At 34.5% G+C, this 15,689-nt stretch overlaps 1 long non-coding RNA gene across 2 annotated transcripts; it reads right to left on the bottom strand.

Moving 5' to 3' along the window:
• Positions 1–3,483: 3,483 nt before the first annotated feature.
• Positions 3,484–7,662, bottom strand: LOC137488081 (uncharacterized). Of its 2 annotated transcripts, XR_012393303.1 has the most exons (6): positions 6,536–7,662; positions 6,176–6,226; positions 5,638–5,698; positions 5,229–5,343; positions 4,853–4,964; positions 3,484–3,715 (listed from the first exon to the last, which is right to left on the bottom strand). It is a non-coding gene; the product is annotated as an uncharacterized lncRNA (long non-coding RNA). The 2 variants fall into 2 exon arrangements; XR_012393302.1 differs by lacking the exons at positions 6,176–6,226; positions 6,536–7,662 and having other exon boundaries at positions 5,638–5,726.
• Positions 7,663–15,689: the final 8,027 nt, after the last annotated feature.

Below are 15,689 nucleotides of genomic sequence, written 5' to 3'. Positions count from 1 at the left end.
TAATTTGATGTCCACCTTTTGTAAAGCTGCTTTGAAACAATAATTATTGTAAACTAAACACATTTCTAAATCTGTTTTAGCTTCACTGACCTCTTACTTAAGTAATGATCATAAGGACACAAAAAGAGCCCTAATAGCACTGTTTCTGTATAATGACCCGAAGGCAGATGTAGTATCAACCCTCTTAACAATCACAGGCCAACTGAGAGCAGCTCTGAAAATTCACTTTCCTCTTGGACATGGAAGAAAGCCAATGCAGCAGCTTTCCTTTAACGGTTTATCAGGAGTATCTCCCCTTGACCAGGTGCGTGAAGCAAAAGGCCAGCTCTCTCCATCAGCCCAGTTCAAACCTTAAACTGCCTTTCTTGTGAATCACTGCAGTGATAAAGAAATCCCATTAAGTGTTTGCCAGTTTGCACACCCCATCAATCTCACTTGTAGCAAAGAGGAAGCCAAAGTGTGTGAGAGGCAAGTGAATGATAGTTGGACACGAGGAATAGTTTCACCCAAAAATCAAAATGTGCCGTTCATTTACTCACCATCAAACCATTGAGGAGGTAGCTGATGTTTTTTTATTAATTTTACTTTCATTAATTTTTAGCTGAAAGTGTGGTCCTTGATGGTTCATGTATAATGGAAGTCAACATCTTAAGCATGTGGATTTAAAGGTAATACCTTTAAAAATAATGTTCTTTTACAGACAGATTAGTTCACTTCATAAAATCTCAATAATAGGTTTCCATCAACCTGTGTTAATGCACAATTTATTTACAAATGTAAAAAAATATATATTTTATTTATTTATTTTTGGCCTTTATTAAGTGGATAGCAATGTATTTTAGACAGGAAGCGAAGTCGAAGAGAGAGAGGGGGATAGAGACGGGAAATGTCCTTGATCCGGGATTTGAACTTGCGACGCCCTGCAGTGCTACTGCACCATATGTCAGCACGCTAACCACTAGGCTATTGCGCCAACATTAGTGCACATTTTAAAAGTATTGCATGAGAAACAAGTTTCTAGAAAAACCCATTAACTCTTGTGTACTGTTCAAATTGACCACCAGTTTGTTATGTTCGTGGCTGTTTTTGCCAAACTGACTTCCATCCACAAAGCCATGACACCAAATAATTATACATTCTTGGCTGTTGGTGATTGGCTGTTGGGAAGAGGTAATACTTTTCATTTTTACTGTTGATCATCAGTTGGCAGCATTAACCCTTTATTTCTTTTCTGACTTTTATATGGAGTTCTATGGAGTAAAACAACAAATAATTGTGTGAGAGCATAAATACACTTACTATGTTTACTATGTTCTGAGAGCTGAGCTGTTTATTTTTTATTTTACTCAAACATATCAAGGTGCGCAAAGGTCTCTTTCTCAATGGAGAGTGAGCAGATGCAAATGCAGAGTGTATTGTTGAATTTTTGACCATTTTTAATTTCAAAGCATTTTCCCAAAATATGTCTCAAAATAAGGTTTGTCACCAAAATGCATTCCATTCACTGAAACACAAAGAAAGCTTTTGACAAATTAAGACTTAAAATCACCTCAAGAGTGGATAAAAAAACTTCCCGAACAGCACATAAAAGTTGTTTTGAAAAATGTTTTTATGTTCCCTTGAGGTGGTTTTAGATTTGCGAGTAAAAATGCCACTAATTGGATATTGAACTGCATTTAAAGCCTGACTTAGTGAATATTTTACCCACATGCCTTGTTAACTGTTGGTTGCTAGGTTACTAATACTACAATCAGTGCTCTAAAAACTTGATGCAAACACACCTAATTTGCATTTAATGTACCATAGATATATACACTCGTTATCACACATGGACCTTGAAAATGCGTCAATAGTGCCACCACATTTGTATAGTGCTCCCAGGACATTTATCACCAAGAACACCAAGTATTATTTTACTGGTCCCACTTTATATAAAGTGTCCTTAACTAATATGTACTTAAAAAGAATTTACATATTATTTAAGAAATTAATAATTAGTTACAATGTATTAATTGTGTAAATACATGTATTTACTGTGTACTTATGCTTGATTAAATATCTGTATGTAATTACATCTGTAATTAACTTCTGTAACTACATTTGTAAATACACTGTTGACCGTACCTTACACCTCAACACACCCTTAAACCTACCCATACCACCAAACCTGTCCATAAACCAACCCCTATCCCAACTCACAAGCACCACAAGTGTTCTCAAATACATTATGAACACAGTAAGTACGATGTATTTATTTTTGATGCAAGTACATAGTAGTTAAGGACACTTAATATAAAGTGGGACCATTTTACTTAATAAACACCTACATCTTGGATGGCTTGTGGGTGAGTAAATTAACAGCAAATTGTCATCTTTGGGTGATCTATTCCTTAAAAGCCAATTCCATTTTCCCTTTAGTCGGAAAGCAACACCAGACAGTCTTCACTTTGGCTTGGATTTGTTTTGTTCCTCAACATATTCAAATATTCAGAGAGTAATGAGTGACAGAAAAAAGCCAGACCTCCAGAACGTCCTCTACCCGTAGCTGTGAGACGGTCGTCAAGCTGCAACAGGCAATGATAAGATGCCATTGACATCTCATTGATTCAACCTCGTCTCATTGATTTGACTTTGGTCATGTGCGTCACAGAGACACACACAGGCCTCTGGATCTGTCTGCGTCTTCTGGCTCCTGCTGGCCAAACCGAGAGCCATGGTAATGGCAAAATAATGAAATACACACAAAGTTATTCAATAAAACTATGTCCAAAGATCTATATCAGGAGGTTTTCCCATATAAATATTATACCGTCTTTTCTCGTAATGTAAGTTACAGGGTTTTTTTTATCATCTGAAATGTCCTGTGTTCTTATATTGCAAATCCACTACTATAATATAAAAGTAACAAGCAAGCAAAACATGCATGTGTGCGAAAGTATGTGTTTATATATACAGTTGAAGTCAGAATTATTAGCCCCCTAAATTAGTAGCCCCTTTGTTTATTTTTTCCCCAATGTCTATTTAACGGAGAGAAGATTTTTTCAACACATTTCTAAACATACTACACTGTAAACGATTTCTTGTTAAATTAACAGTAAGTTACTGGCAACAATTATCCAGTAGCTGCTGTATTTCATAAAACAGTAACATTACTGTAATACTAATTACATTAGTATTACATTTACTGTAAAATGTAATACATCATTTTGCTGTTGTTGATTTTTACTGTAACACTAATTACAGTAGTGGTGCACATACTGCAAAACTGAAAACAGTATTTTATTGTACATTTTTACCATGAAGAACTACGGTATTTTAATGTTACTTTCATTATTACTGTATAGTATTTTACAGTTATTAAATGTTATTTTATTTTATTTAATAGTGCTACTTTATAATGGGTAAAAATGTTCAAAAATTGCACAAGTGTTATTTTAACTGTTCAAGGCGTACAAGAAAAATAAAGAAACTGAAACTTTTAACTTCACAATAAAGGTTTATTGTGTAAACCATGCTAAAACAGTAGCAATAATTCAATATAACAGAGCAACAGAACACTAATAAACAATTGATCATTAAAACCAGTCAACAATTAATGCATCAAAAATTATTACAATTTTAAAAAAGGTGAGAATACTGCTACAAGACAGGAAATGATGAAGGCCAAATGATGTGGAAAGGGACAGTGAAAAAGGGCAGCAACATGATGATGATCCTGCAAAAATGACAGGCAAAATCAATCACTGAAGTAAAAACTAATCATCCCTCAAACCATTTAATTCATTCAGAAACGAAACACTGCACTGCTGTTTAAAAAAAAATATATATATATATATATATATATATATATATATATATATATATATATATATATAWATATATATATATATATATATATATATATATATATATATATATATATATATATATATATATATATATATCAGTTATATAAAACAGTTTTTTAATTGTTTTTGTTGGTGAAATACAGTTTGTTGTCAATTCACAATTACACTAACGGTAATGGGGAAAAGATCAGCGGGCATTGTTCTTGAAGATCGCTAGTCAGGTGTGTAAAAAATAAAGTCTCATCTTAACTTAATGTCCGACTCTGTATAGCTCGAATATCTGATTCCATGATCACACTACTAGTGCTTCCACGGATTTAAGAGGGGTGAACACAGTTCATTCTGACTTTAAAAGGCTACATATTTAACATATTTAAAATTAAATAAATAAAATAATCTAATTTAACATGACTAATGTTAATTAAATACTTTTAGGCTTTTAACACGTATAAATCCACTTCTAACTTACAGACAAGATTGCTTTAGAGAACATGAAAGCTGTGGGTCATTTTTTAAAAAAATAATGCTAATGATAAGTTACTGATATATGGTTTGCATAAAACAAAGTAATCACTAAGCATTCATTTTTGGCAAAATCTGCAGAGAGGCTCAGCGACATGAGGAAATGTGTTAAAGTTGAGTAGAGAACTAAAGAGCAGTCTATCCTACTTCATGAAATGTTTGTGGTAATAATCTGCTGTCAGTTCATATTACTGTATTTCAATATGCAGCAGCGATGGCATGTCAGCGAGACAAATAAACATTTTATCGAGTCATTTCATACAATTTATTTATTTATTTATTTATTTTTTATACGAACACCTCTCCAGTGACATTTCCTCAAACTAAATCATCATAACGTTACTGTGCACAGTATCAGTAAAACGTTTAGAATAATTTAAATACTTATTTTTTTAAAACAGTCACTGCTGATTACAAACTAACATTAAAAATAGGCTTACAGAAATCCTGTATGCATGATAAAATAAAGATGTATTACTCACTGATGTCGAAGCACTTCCAGGTCATCAGAGATGTAGACAGGACAGAATATGTGCTATCAAATGAGCTCTTGTGCAGCCTTTGTTGGACATCCAGGTAGTATGTTCACCCACACTGTAAGAAACAAAAACAGAAACAATTTATTAAAATGTGAGGGATAGTAAACATGTTTGGTCTACAGAGAGAAGAAAATGTTTACTTTAAGCATTGATCCTAATGAATCTATTTCTAAACTACATTTAACCTTATCACGGAAACAGCATTTTTGAGCTTTTATTCCAGGGGTGCTCAACCTTGTTTGCTTTAAATTAGAATTAAAACAATAAATCTCTATGTCAAATAAAATACTTCTGATCCAAATAAAGCAGGTGTTTTTACCTAAAGGTTCCTTCCCTCCAGTTAGTTTGGCTGCAAATCCCTCCACATCTGTGCTTTATTCGGTTCTTGTCTTAAGAGTAACTGGTGTCGCATTCCAGGTCCATCACAATCTGGGCTAGAAGGACAATATGACAAAAGACAAGACACATATAAATAAAAGTCTCAGAATCAAATATTTAAAGGAATAGTTTACTATTTTGCCACTATTTACTCCACGTGTTATAAACTAGTTTGAATTTCTGTTGAACACTAAAGCAGATATTTTTAAGAATGTTAGTAACCAGTAACTATTGATATTGCGATTCAACTTGCAATCCATGTTAAGACAAAAATGAATAGCATAAAATAACATAAAATATCAACTTGACATTTAAAAATCTAATAAAAATGAGGAAGACATCAACATTACCTTGAATAATCAAGTGAGGAGTGATTGGTAGCATCAGTTTTTCCAACATCAATTACTGTAGCTGAAAAACAGATAAATATAATAAGAGTAAAATAAGACTTAACATTAATTAATCTAAATCTATGGTACAACCATACCAATCTGTATGGGGTTAAAATACATTTGTACACAAATCATTCCCTGACCCCAACAAATATAGTGATATATAGTGATAATGACTTTGGCTTATATCTGTGTACTCAGAACGTACACTCACCTCAGGTACACCTGAACACCAAAAATTAAACGTACAATTAATGACACACTATACATCAAGCTCATTAACATTATTGAGAAACAGACAATTAATATGTATTTTGTTAATATTAACTTTAGCTTAAAATAATTCAACTGCATTTAATTTTCAGCTCCATTTAATAAAACAGTTAAGACTCATTTCATTATGAGTTTAGTTTAAATAACTAACGTAACTTACAGTTGAAAAATTTTACCATAATGATAGCTTAGTCATAATGACTATGTGAAGACCAGAGCTTACCTTTAAACGTTTAAATTTTCATGGTGACTTCGCCTTCATCTCAGTGTTGTGCTGAAATAGAGAATTCATTAATGCAGTTACAATAAGTTAAAGTTATGTTTTTTTTTTCAGGTAACTTAGCGTATGGTCAAAAACTCACTCAAGATAAACTCACTGTATCTAATACCACTACAATGACCGCCTGGCGTCTGTTATTTCTTGTTTAAAATACCATTTGTTAACGGACAGCGTGACATAACATAAGAACCTAACGTTACAACTAATGTCACTTGGTTAATTCTTTTAAATTACACACTCAATACACAGAAATATATACAAAACAATCCTTCAACGGACAGAATTTGACTTTAAAACACTTACCGAGGTTGAATTCGCTGGATGAAAGACGACAGGTGAATTTCAAATTAGGAGAGCCGTTGCCTGCAGGTCGAGTCGTGTCCGTTCGGTTCTATGAATCGGCTCCTTAGTGAACAGTAAAGATTTGAATCCGCCTAAAACCGATTCCTTTTTATATATGATTCATTACTATTTCGTTATACTGCTTGGCCACACGCATTTATACACTAATTAATTATACACTAAATGCATATTGCTGAATGTGCTCGTGAACACGTGTGATCAAATAATTCCCGAGCAAACGGTTCAATACGATTCAGAGTCGCTCGAGTGCTGAACCGAACCAGTGCAAACGTGATATTGATTACAATATAGTAACATTGTTTTTTATTCACTTTACCAGCGAAATTATTACATATATTTGACCTTGACAATAAGAATAAAGTTCGTTTGAAGTGTTTTGAGAATTAATATTTTTTTTCTCCCAGAATTAATTTCACATCAACAAGCAAATGGTAATGGCGGATGAGAAAGCCCAGCTAATATTATAAATATTGCGTTTAATATGTCACGAAATGAAATTTTAACAGTGTTTCATGCGAGAATGTAGTTCTTACAAACTCAAATCTGTGGTTTATTTATAGATATCATGTGTAAATTTTTAGCGTGCTTTGCCGATAGCGGAGATTCTGACCTCCAGGGTGTCCATCATCACTAATGTATCCGGCGAAACGAGGTTATAATCGGCTAGACATGTGAGACTTGCCCCGGTCTTAGATGGCTCTATAATGAATGTGTTATGAAATTTAGTTTTAACCGTTTTTCATGCGGGAATGTAGTTGTTTTAAACTCAAGTCTGTGGTTTATTTATAGAGATGGTGCGTATTTTAAAATATTGTTTTGAAAATGCGGAGATGTGACCTCCATGGTGACGGGTGCCCAATCCTCATGAATCCGTCTAAAGCAGGCTGGTCATTCTGACATTTAAGCTGACTTTGGTTTCATGAATCAATTACTTTTGTTCCAGTTTACGTTTTGGTTAAGCACAAAGTTATGTTGATTAAAAATGATTTAATATTTTCATGTTAACCTTATAAAATTAAGGTGCAGTACACCCAAAAATGGAAAACCAGGGGACAGTTTTATGCACTGAACAGTCTGAAGAAACTGGTTAATTTTTTTTCTTCACAAAATACTTTGTCAAAAAATAAAATAAACATAATAATAATAATATAAAGTGTATGTAGAGTTTTTCATGGCCATTTGCAGTACTGTATTTAGATGCACAGTAACTGATTTTTTCCCCAAATTCATTGTAAAATCTGCAGTAGCATACTGTTAATCATGTTCACAGTATGGAAATGTTGAGAATACATTATCATGCTGTGAAAACAGCAATATATACAGTAACACACTGTGCACAGCTTATACAGTAAACAACTGTTGAGAAATGCAGTATAATACCGTGAAAACAACAGAAATCGTTTACAGTGTAGTTTTACTTACTCATTTCTAATAACTGATTCATTTTATCTTTGCCATGATGATAGTAAGTAATATTTGAGTAGATGTTTTTCAAGACACTTCTGTACAGCTTAAAGTGACATTTAAAGGCTTAACTAGGTTAATTAGGCTAACTAGGCAGGTAAGAGTAATTAGGCAAGTTATTGTATAACAATGGTTTATTCTGAAGACAATGAAAAAAATATATAGCTTAAAGCGCTAACAATTTTGACCCTAAAATGGTTTTTAAACTTCTGTACAGTGTAGTTTAGGACAGTCGTGAATATTCTGTTTCAACAGCATGGAGCTTTTAAGCTTTTTTTCCCTACCAGTAATCTATTTTATTGAAATGCATGAATCTCTGGTTGCAATATGCTTAGTCGGAGTGCACAGTAAGAGCAGCGCAGCATGAGAGAAACACTGTGATCTGTTCGGTGACGTCTATAAGCACATGACCTCACACAGAGACCACCTGTAAAAGTCACAAATCTATTTTGAGATTACAATATATGCACATCTGAAGGTCACATTATATAAAAAAAACACTCAAGCATAGCTTTAAACGTCACGTTATTGGTAAGGCTCTAAGAAACCTTTTTTTGAAAGAGAGATGTGCACCTATGTGTTTAATTAGGTATATTTCAAGGACAAAAGTGTCCCCTGAACTTAATTAAATCGAACACAAGTTCCTTACATGGTGAAAACCTAATGTCCCCAGAAGTATATTTAAACTTGAATTCACTTGCAAAGCGAAATCTTGTCACCACAAGGAAAAACATGCTAAATAGTGAAATATACATAATTCAAGAAAGTTTGCGTGAGAGTAAGGTTGATAAATGGGTAGATAGTCTAAATGGGTAGATAATAATAATCAAAATTATAGTAATATTTTTCAACATAGGCTCATTCTAAAAACGTAGCCCTGTATGCATTTCTGGAGATTGCGAATTATGTAGCCAGAAGTACGAATGGCTGTATTTCGTCTTTAAAACAAACAATATGGGGCGGTATGAGGTTGTTCCTTTTTCGCACTTACCAGCTGACTTCTTACCTCCACATGGATGGCTTTCCCGCTGTTACAAGTTTGTCCAGTTAGCTTGTCACAGAGAGGAGTTAACCACGATGATGGGATTCGAGTGCGATAAAGAAAAATTAAATATACAAGTAAATAGCAGAGTGAAAATGTGGTAAAATCTGAAAACGTTGTAAAAATTAGGCGAGGGATTTTCTTTTTCTGGATTGCTTTTTAAAACTGTGGGTTGGGTTCAGGGAAGGCGGTGGGTGGGACAATCTATACTTTTGAAAACACTATTGGTTGGGTTTAGGGAAGGGGGTGGGTGGGTCAATCTATACTTTTGAAAATACTATTGGACGGGGTTTAGGAAAGGGGGTGGGCGGGTCAATCGGTGCTTTTAAAAATAGATTTACATAAGAACAGCAGGCGCGAATGACACTCGCGAGAGAAATTTGAGATTGAAAAAGCGAACATAAAAAAACTGCAATGAACGTAGCTCCTGGGAGGTATTTGGCACTCTCCAGAAATAAATATAAAGGTATGCTTTCAGAATGACACCCAGGTGGACCCAGGCAGTTGATATTTTTTAAAATTTTAATGCAAAAATACTCAAACTATATAAGTTTACTTTAAATTATTTAAATATATTTTTTAATATATATACAGTTAAAGTCAAAATGAATAGCTCTCCCATGAGTTTTTTTTTTCTTTTTCAAGAATTTTCCAAATAATGTTTAACAGGGCATGGAAATTTTCACAGTATGTCTGATAATATTTTTTTCTTCCGGAGAAAGTCTTATTTGTTTTATTTCGGCTAGAAAAAAAAGCAATTTTCTATTTAAAAAAAAAAGAAGTTATATGTCAAAATTGTTAGCCTCCTTAAGCTATATATTTTTCAACTGTCCACAGAACAAACCATTGGTATATAATGATTTGCCTAATTACACTAACGTGCCTAGTAAACCTAATTAACCTACAGTAGTTAAGCTTTTAATTTCACTTTAAGCTGAATACTAGTATCTTGAAAACTAAAATATTATTTACTGTCATCATGGCAAAGATAAAATAAATCAGTTATTAGAAATAAGCTATTAAAACTATTATATATGGAAATGTGTTTTAAAAAACCCTCTGTTAAACAGAAGCTTAAAAAATATACAAGGGGTCCAATAATTCAGGAGGGCTTATAATTCTGACTTCAGCTGAATATATAAAAGATAACATTCAACCAGACATTATGATAAACAATTGCAAAATGCTACAATTTGCTAGTCCTTGAGGCAGAATCCTTTTAGAGAAGTATAATTCAAGGCCACAACCGCTATGATGTTTGAGTCTCGCAGGCCCCAGACGGCTGCCATCTGTGTCGCCAGCAGAAATGTTTTTGACCCCAATTAGCTCCCATGTGTCTCCCCAGCACCTCAATGACAGTCTGCTCCAGCACACATAGACACATCCTTGCTTTTACGAGTCCTGTGAAGTCACCACAGTTAACAAACAGGTAAATATATTACTCTTCATTTACAACAATTACAAAAAATAACAAAGCCTATACCTGAGGCTTTGAAGGAAAGTAGCTTGATGGCTTTGAAAAGTCTGATCAAATGCATAAGTCTAAATTGCAATTAAAATTTGCACTTTATGAACTGCAACACTGATTAATGAGGTCTTCCCTTGAAATTAGAAAACATAAAAGAGGTATGCTTACAGATATTTTAAAAATATATCAAATATATATATTTTATACTATATCTATTAATTGCTTTATTTTAACCATGGACTGCAAAACTTTATATTTCACCACAGCGGAATGTACCGGCAACTATTCCAGCATAAGCTTTATGCAGCGGATACCCTTCAAGGCTTCAACGCAGCACCAAGAAACACCCATACACCCATTCACACACACTCATACACTATGGCCAATTTTGTTTAACAAATTCACCCATACCTCATGTCTTTGTACTGTGAGGGAAACCAGAGCACCTGGAGGAAATGCACACAGAAATGACAACTGGCCCAGCCGGTACTCAAACCAGCGATCGTCTTGCTGTGAGGTGACAGTTCTAACCAGTGAGCCGCCTAAAACCTTACATTCAACCCAGGCTTATTCTGATTACATACTGCTATATACATTTCTGAATAGAGCAAAATCCCAGTAGAGGTACGTTTTTTTTTTTTTTGCAGTTTTTGTTTTTGCAAATCCACCAGAGGCCGCTATGTACACTTTTCCAGATCTCAAATTTCTTGAATGCCATTCGCACCTGCTGTTCTTGTGTAAATCCACCAGAGGCCGCTGTCGACTGACTAGCTGACCAACTGACTAGCTGACCAACTGATAAACCAATCGATTCCCGCCACCCTCCTCCGTACCTAAACCCAACTAATAGTGTTTTAAAAAGAACTGGTTGACCCGACCACCTCTTTTTCCTGAACCCAACAGCAGTGTTTTCAAAAGCAATGCAGAAAAAGCCCTTACGCCAGCCTGGTTTTTATCATGTTTCATGATTTTACCACATTCTCACCGTGTTATTTACTTGTTTATTAGATTTTTTAGCTATTGTTTTACCAGCTTAGACTCGAACCCTGTTGTCGCGGTCATCTCCCTTCTGTTTGGCAAGTCCGCCGACGTGCGTGTCGAGCTACCGGACAAACTGGTAACAGAGGAAAAGCTGTCCATATGGAGGTAAGCGGTCAGCTGGTAAGCCAGAAAATGAACGGCATAATACTGCCTCGTAGCGTTCATATTAAAGACGAAATGCAGCCATACATATTGAACTCTGGCTACATAATTCGTCCACTCCAGAAACGTATATAGGGCTATGTTTTCAGAATGGATCTATGTTGCTTATATTTGGCAAAAATACAAACAATATTAATTTTCTTTTATGCTAAAAACTATTCGAATATTAAGTGAAGATCATGTTTCGTGCGGATATTTTGAACATTTCCTCATGTAAATATATCGAAACAAATTTTTTTATTAGTAATACCGGTAAATTCTGACATCATTAGCCAGAAATGACTCTAAACGGCTGCGCTTGTATTTGTAAACATTTGACTACATCACAAACTCTGTGGATGGATTAGTATTGTGAACAACTTCGATGAAAACTTATAGAGAAACACTTTCGCATGTTGAGATGTACATGATATGTGTGTGCTGGCGCTCATGGGCTGTTTCATGGGCACACGCAAAGCTTAAAGATAAACATCGGCTTATCATAAGCATCTTATCGATAATTAATTACACGGTTGGCATTAAGATGAACACATAAACGTTATCTGACTAATTTCTAGCAGCTAAATGTGTCTGGAAAAATATTCAAAGGCTTTTATTCTCATAAACCGCGCAGACGTGATTGCGTCTGTCTGTTCTGATGGACTATAGCAGACGTCTCACGTCAGCATGTTCTAGACGTGCACGCGCTCTTTCCCGCAAACTTCCTTTCGTGTTCACACAGCGCGGCATTTCGGCAAATTACCGGTAATGTTACAACTTCTCTATCCGGAAAATAGGCAGAATGAATTTACCGGTATTTTCAAAAAGAGCCTGTTCACACATACACACCTTTCCAGAAAATTGCTCATGTCTACATGCCTAAATGCATTGAGTTGCTGCCATGTGATTGGCTGAATAGAAATTTGCGTCAACGAGCAGTTGAACAGGTTTACCTAATAAAAGTGGCCGGTGAGTGTGTATGAGTTTAGCTGACTTTTACAAAAAAAAGCTTAATATGTTCAGCCAAGTAAAACTTTAATATGCAAGTTGTCAACACATTCAATCCAAATACTTTAACTTAAGTCAAATATTAAGTTGTGATAAATTGGCTAACTGGCGCAATTATTTTTTACAGTGTGACAACTTGAATTTAACAGCTTTAAAGATGGTTTTCTCATTATTTAGATTTTTTTTTGTAACCTCAACCAGATTTCCAATACTGCATCAACATCCACATAGTTGCATCCAAAGCATACATCAATTGAAAGATTATTGATTCAGCTTTCAGATAATGTATCAATCTCAATTTATAACAAAATCCCAAATTTTCCCACTTATCATTAAGGTCCACCAGGAGGCCTTTTGCCCCTCTATGTCTTTACATTTGCTTTCAATCAGAGGATACTTAGTTAAGGCCACAATTCATGCTACTGTATTATCTACTGGCTTATTACCTGCCTATTATAAATATATTAACTCAAAGTATGATCTTTTTCTGCATCCCTAATTCTACCCAAAACCTAAACCCAACTTTTACCTTACTAACTAATCACAAACAGCAAATTAGTAGTTTATTAAGTTAGTAGTGCTAGTTAATGGCTTGTTAATACTGTGAATTGTGACCTAAAGTTACCAAAACTTCTTTTATAATTGCTTTTTACACAATCTTGTGTAATCAATATTTAATAGAAATAGTCATTGTTAAATTGTTAAAAAGCCACACACTACTTTACCCCTTGCCCTGCCCAACAGTTTTGCTTAACATTTGCAAATCCAATTATGAAAAAAAGCTATAAAATGCATTAACCACACTCTTTACTTGTTTTTATACTGATAAGCGTGTTAGTTTTTTTACTCTGCTTTCTCATCTTGGCCTCTGTGAATGTGGATGCAGCACCCTGACCCTCGCCGGCTGTCCATCATTACTGTGTTTAGTAAACCAGTTAATAGACTGCCTCTCGGATCACAGGTCAGACACTCACATGAATTTTTTTCTCAATAGTCTAATTACATTTTTTTCTCCAGTTTCTCTGAGGACTTCTTAGCACAGACGATAGTCAACAGAAACAGTAATGCATGGCTGATCCACTGGTTAAAATCAGCTGAAACGAATGTAAACATAGTTTTTGCTTCCCAGTCACCGTGAAATCAAAAAATTTCATTTGCATCATTTATCAAATATTGTAGTTTTTTTTTTTTCCCGCTGTTACCAGTTTGTCCAGTTAGCTCACCATGTAGGTCGGTAGACTGGTGACGCAGAGAGGAGATGACAACGACAACAGGGTTTGATTATGGTGAAGAACAGTTCCAGAAAGCAGGTAAGAAAAAAAACAGAAGCCAAAAAATAAATAAGTAAATAACAGGGTAAGAATGTGGTAAAACATAGTAATAAATCAGGAGGCTTTGCTTTTTTTAAAATTGCTTCTTAAGTTTGTGAGTTGGGTTTATGGAAGTGGGTGGGCAGGTCAAGCTGTGCTTTTTAAAATATTATAGGTTGGGTTTAGGGATAGAGGGAGGTGAGTCAGTCAATCGGTCAGTCAGTCAATCAATCAGTCAATCAGTCAGTCGACATCGGCCTCTGGTGGATTTACGAGAGAACAGCAGGTGTAAATAGCACTCGCGAGAGAAATTTGAGATCTCAAAAAGCATACATAGCGGCCTCTGGTGGATTTGCGACAACAAAAAATGCAAAAAATAAATAATTAAATAAAATTAGCTCCTGGGACATATTTGACTGTCTCCAGAAATGTATATAGAGATACGTTTTCAGAATAAACCTGGGTTGTTCAAACCACGTTCAATCAGATGATAGGATCTGCAAAAGTGTTTTTATAAAAGTGTGCCATATGCATCAGCCGTTTAGCCAAAGGTCCATGGGTGGTGTGACATGACGTCTGAGACCAGTGGCGGATTTAGGCATGGGCATTATGGGTAATTGCCCAGGGCGGCATCTTGCTGGGGAAAAAAAAAGTGCCCCAATAAAAGCTTTGACATAAGATTTACTTTATGCAAGTGTATTATTTTAGAGTGGTCATCCCAAAATAAAGATGTTAGGGGCTATTCACATTTGGCGCCTTTTACATGCGCAAGTTTGTTATTCTTTATGTACAACGGTGCAACCGAAACAATGGTAGTGAAAACAAAGTGAAGCATGTGCGCTGAAAGCCATTCCCGCACACCTCACACATGCTACTCCTGATCCAGGTTGTTTACTGTACAGGCACACCAATATGCTATGACATGCAAATAGAAAAAACACTAAAGAACTAAAGAACTAAAGTTTAAATCATATGATGTTGATTTATTTGATCAAGCATGGCTATGAAGCAGAAAGGAAGAATAATCAGTCAGGGAGGTAACGAAGACTTCATAACATTAATTCTCAGCCACAAGTCGGGTCTAAGACAACAGATAATTTTTTTTGTATTCTATAGAACTGTCATAATTCATGCAAAAGTCTTAGAATATTACTCCAGTTGTGTCTTTACATTTTTTTCAGTTCCATTTAGGATTGATTTCTGTTATTTATTTAGAATAATAATTGTATAATAATAATAATAATAATAATTTATATTTATTAAAAACAAATAAATATATTTAAATGTATTTATAATAATTATTTTAAATGTATATATTTAAATTATATATTTGAATTTTTAAAATATATATAAAAGTCAACCATATAGTGACTTTATTTCTTGGGGAATGGGGAGGTGCTATTTTAACTAGAACCACCATGACTGAGACTATTAGCATGGTGACTCAGGACCATACAGGACACAAACTGCATCACAAGTTAAAATTCTATATTTGAAAACTCTTTGAAAAATGTGCGATAATATAAGTGTATTAGTCAGCAAAATACAGCAAAAAATGTATATTTTAATTTATAGAATCATACAAATTGAACCTTTAAATGTGTAAAAACAGGACTTCTT

The sequence above is a fragment of the Danio rerio genome, chromosome 17 (assembly GCF_049306965.1).
Source record: "Danio rerio strain Tuebingen ecotype United States chromosome 17, GRCz12tu, whole genome shotgun sequence".
NCBI classification, from domain to species: domain Eukaryota; kingdom Metazoa; phylum Chordata; class Actinopteri; order Cypriniformes; family Danionidae; genus Danio; species Danio rerio.
The sequence above is the reverse complement of the archived record's forward strand: the minus strand, read 5'-3'. Positions and strand labels throughout refer to the sequence as shown.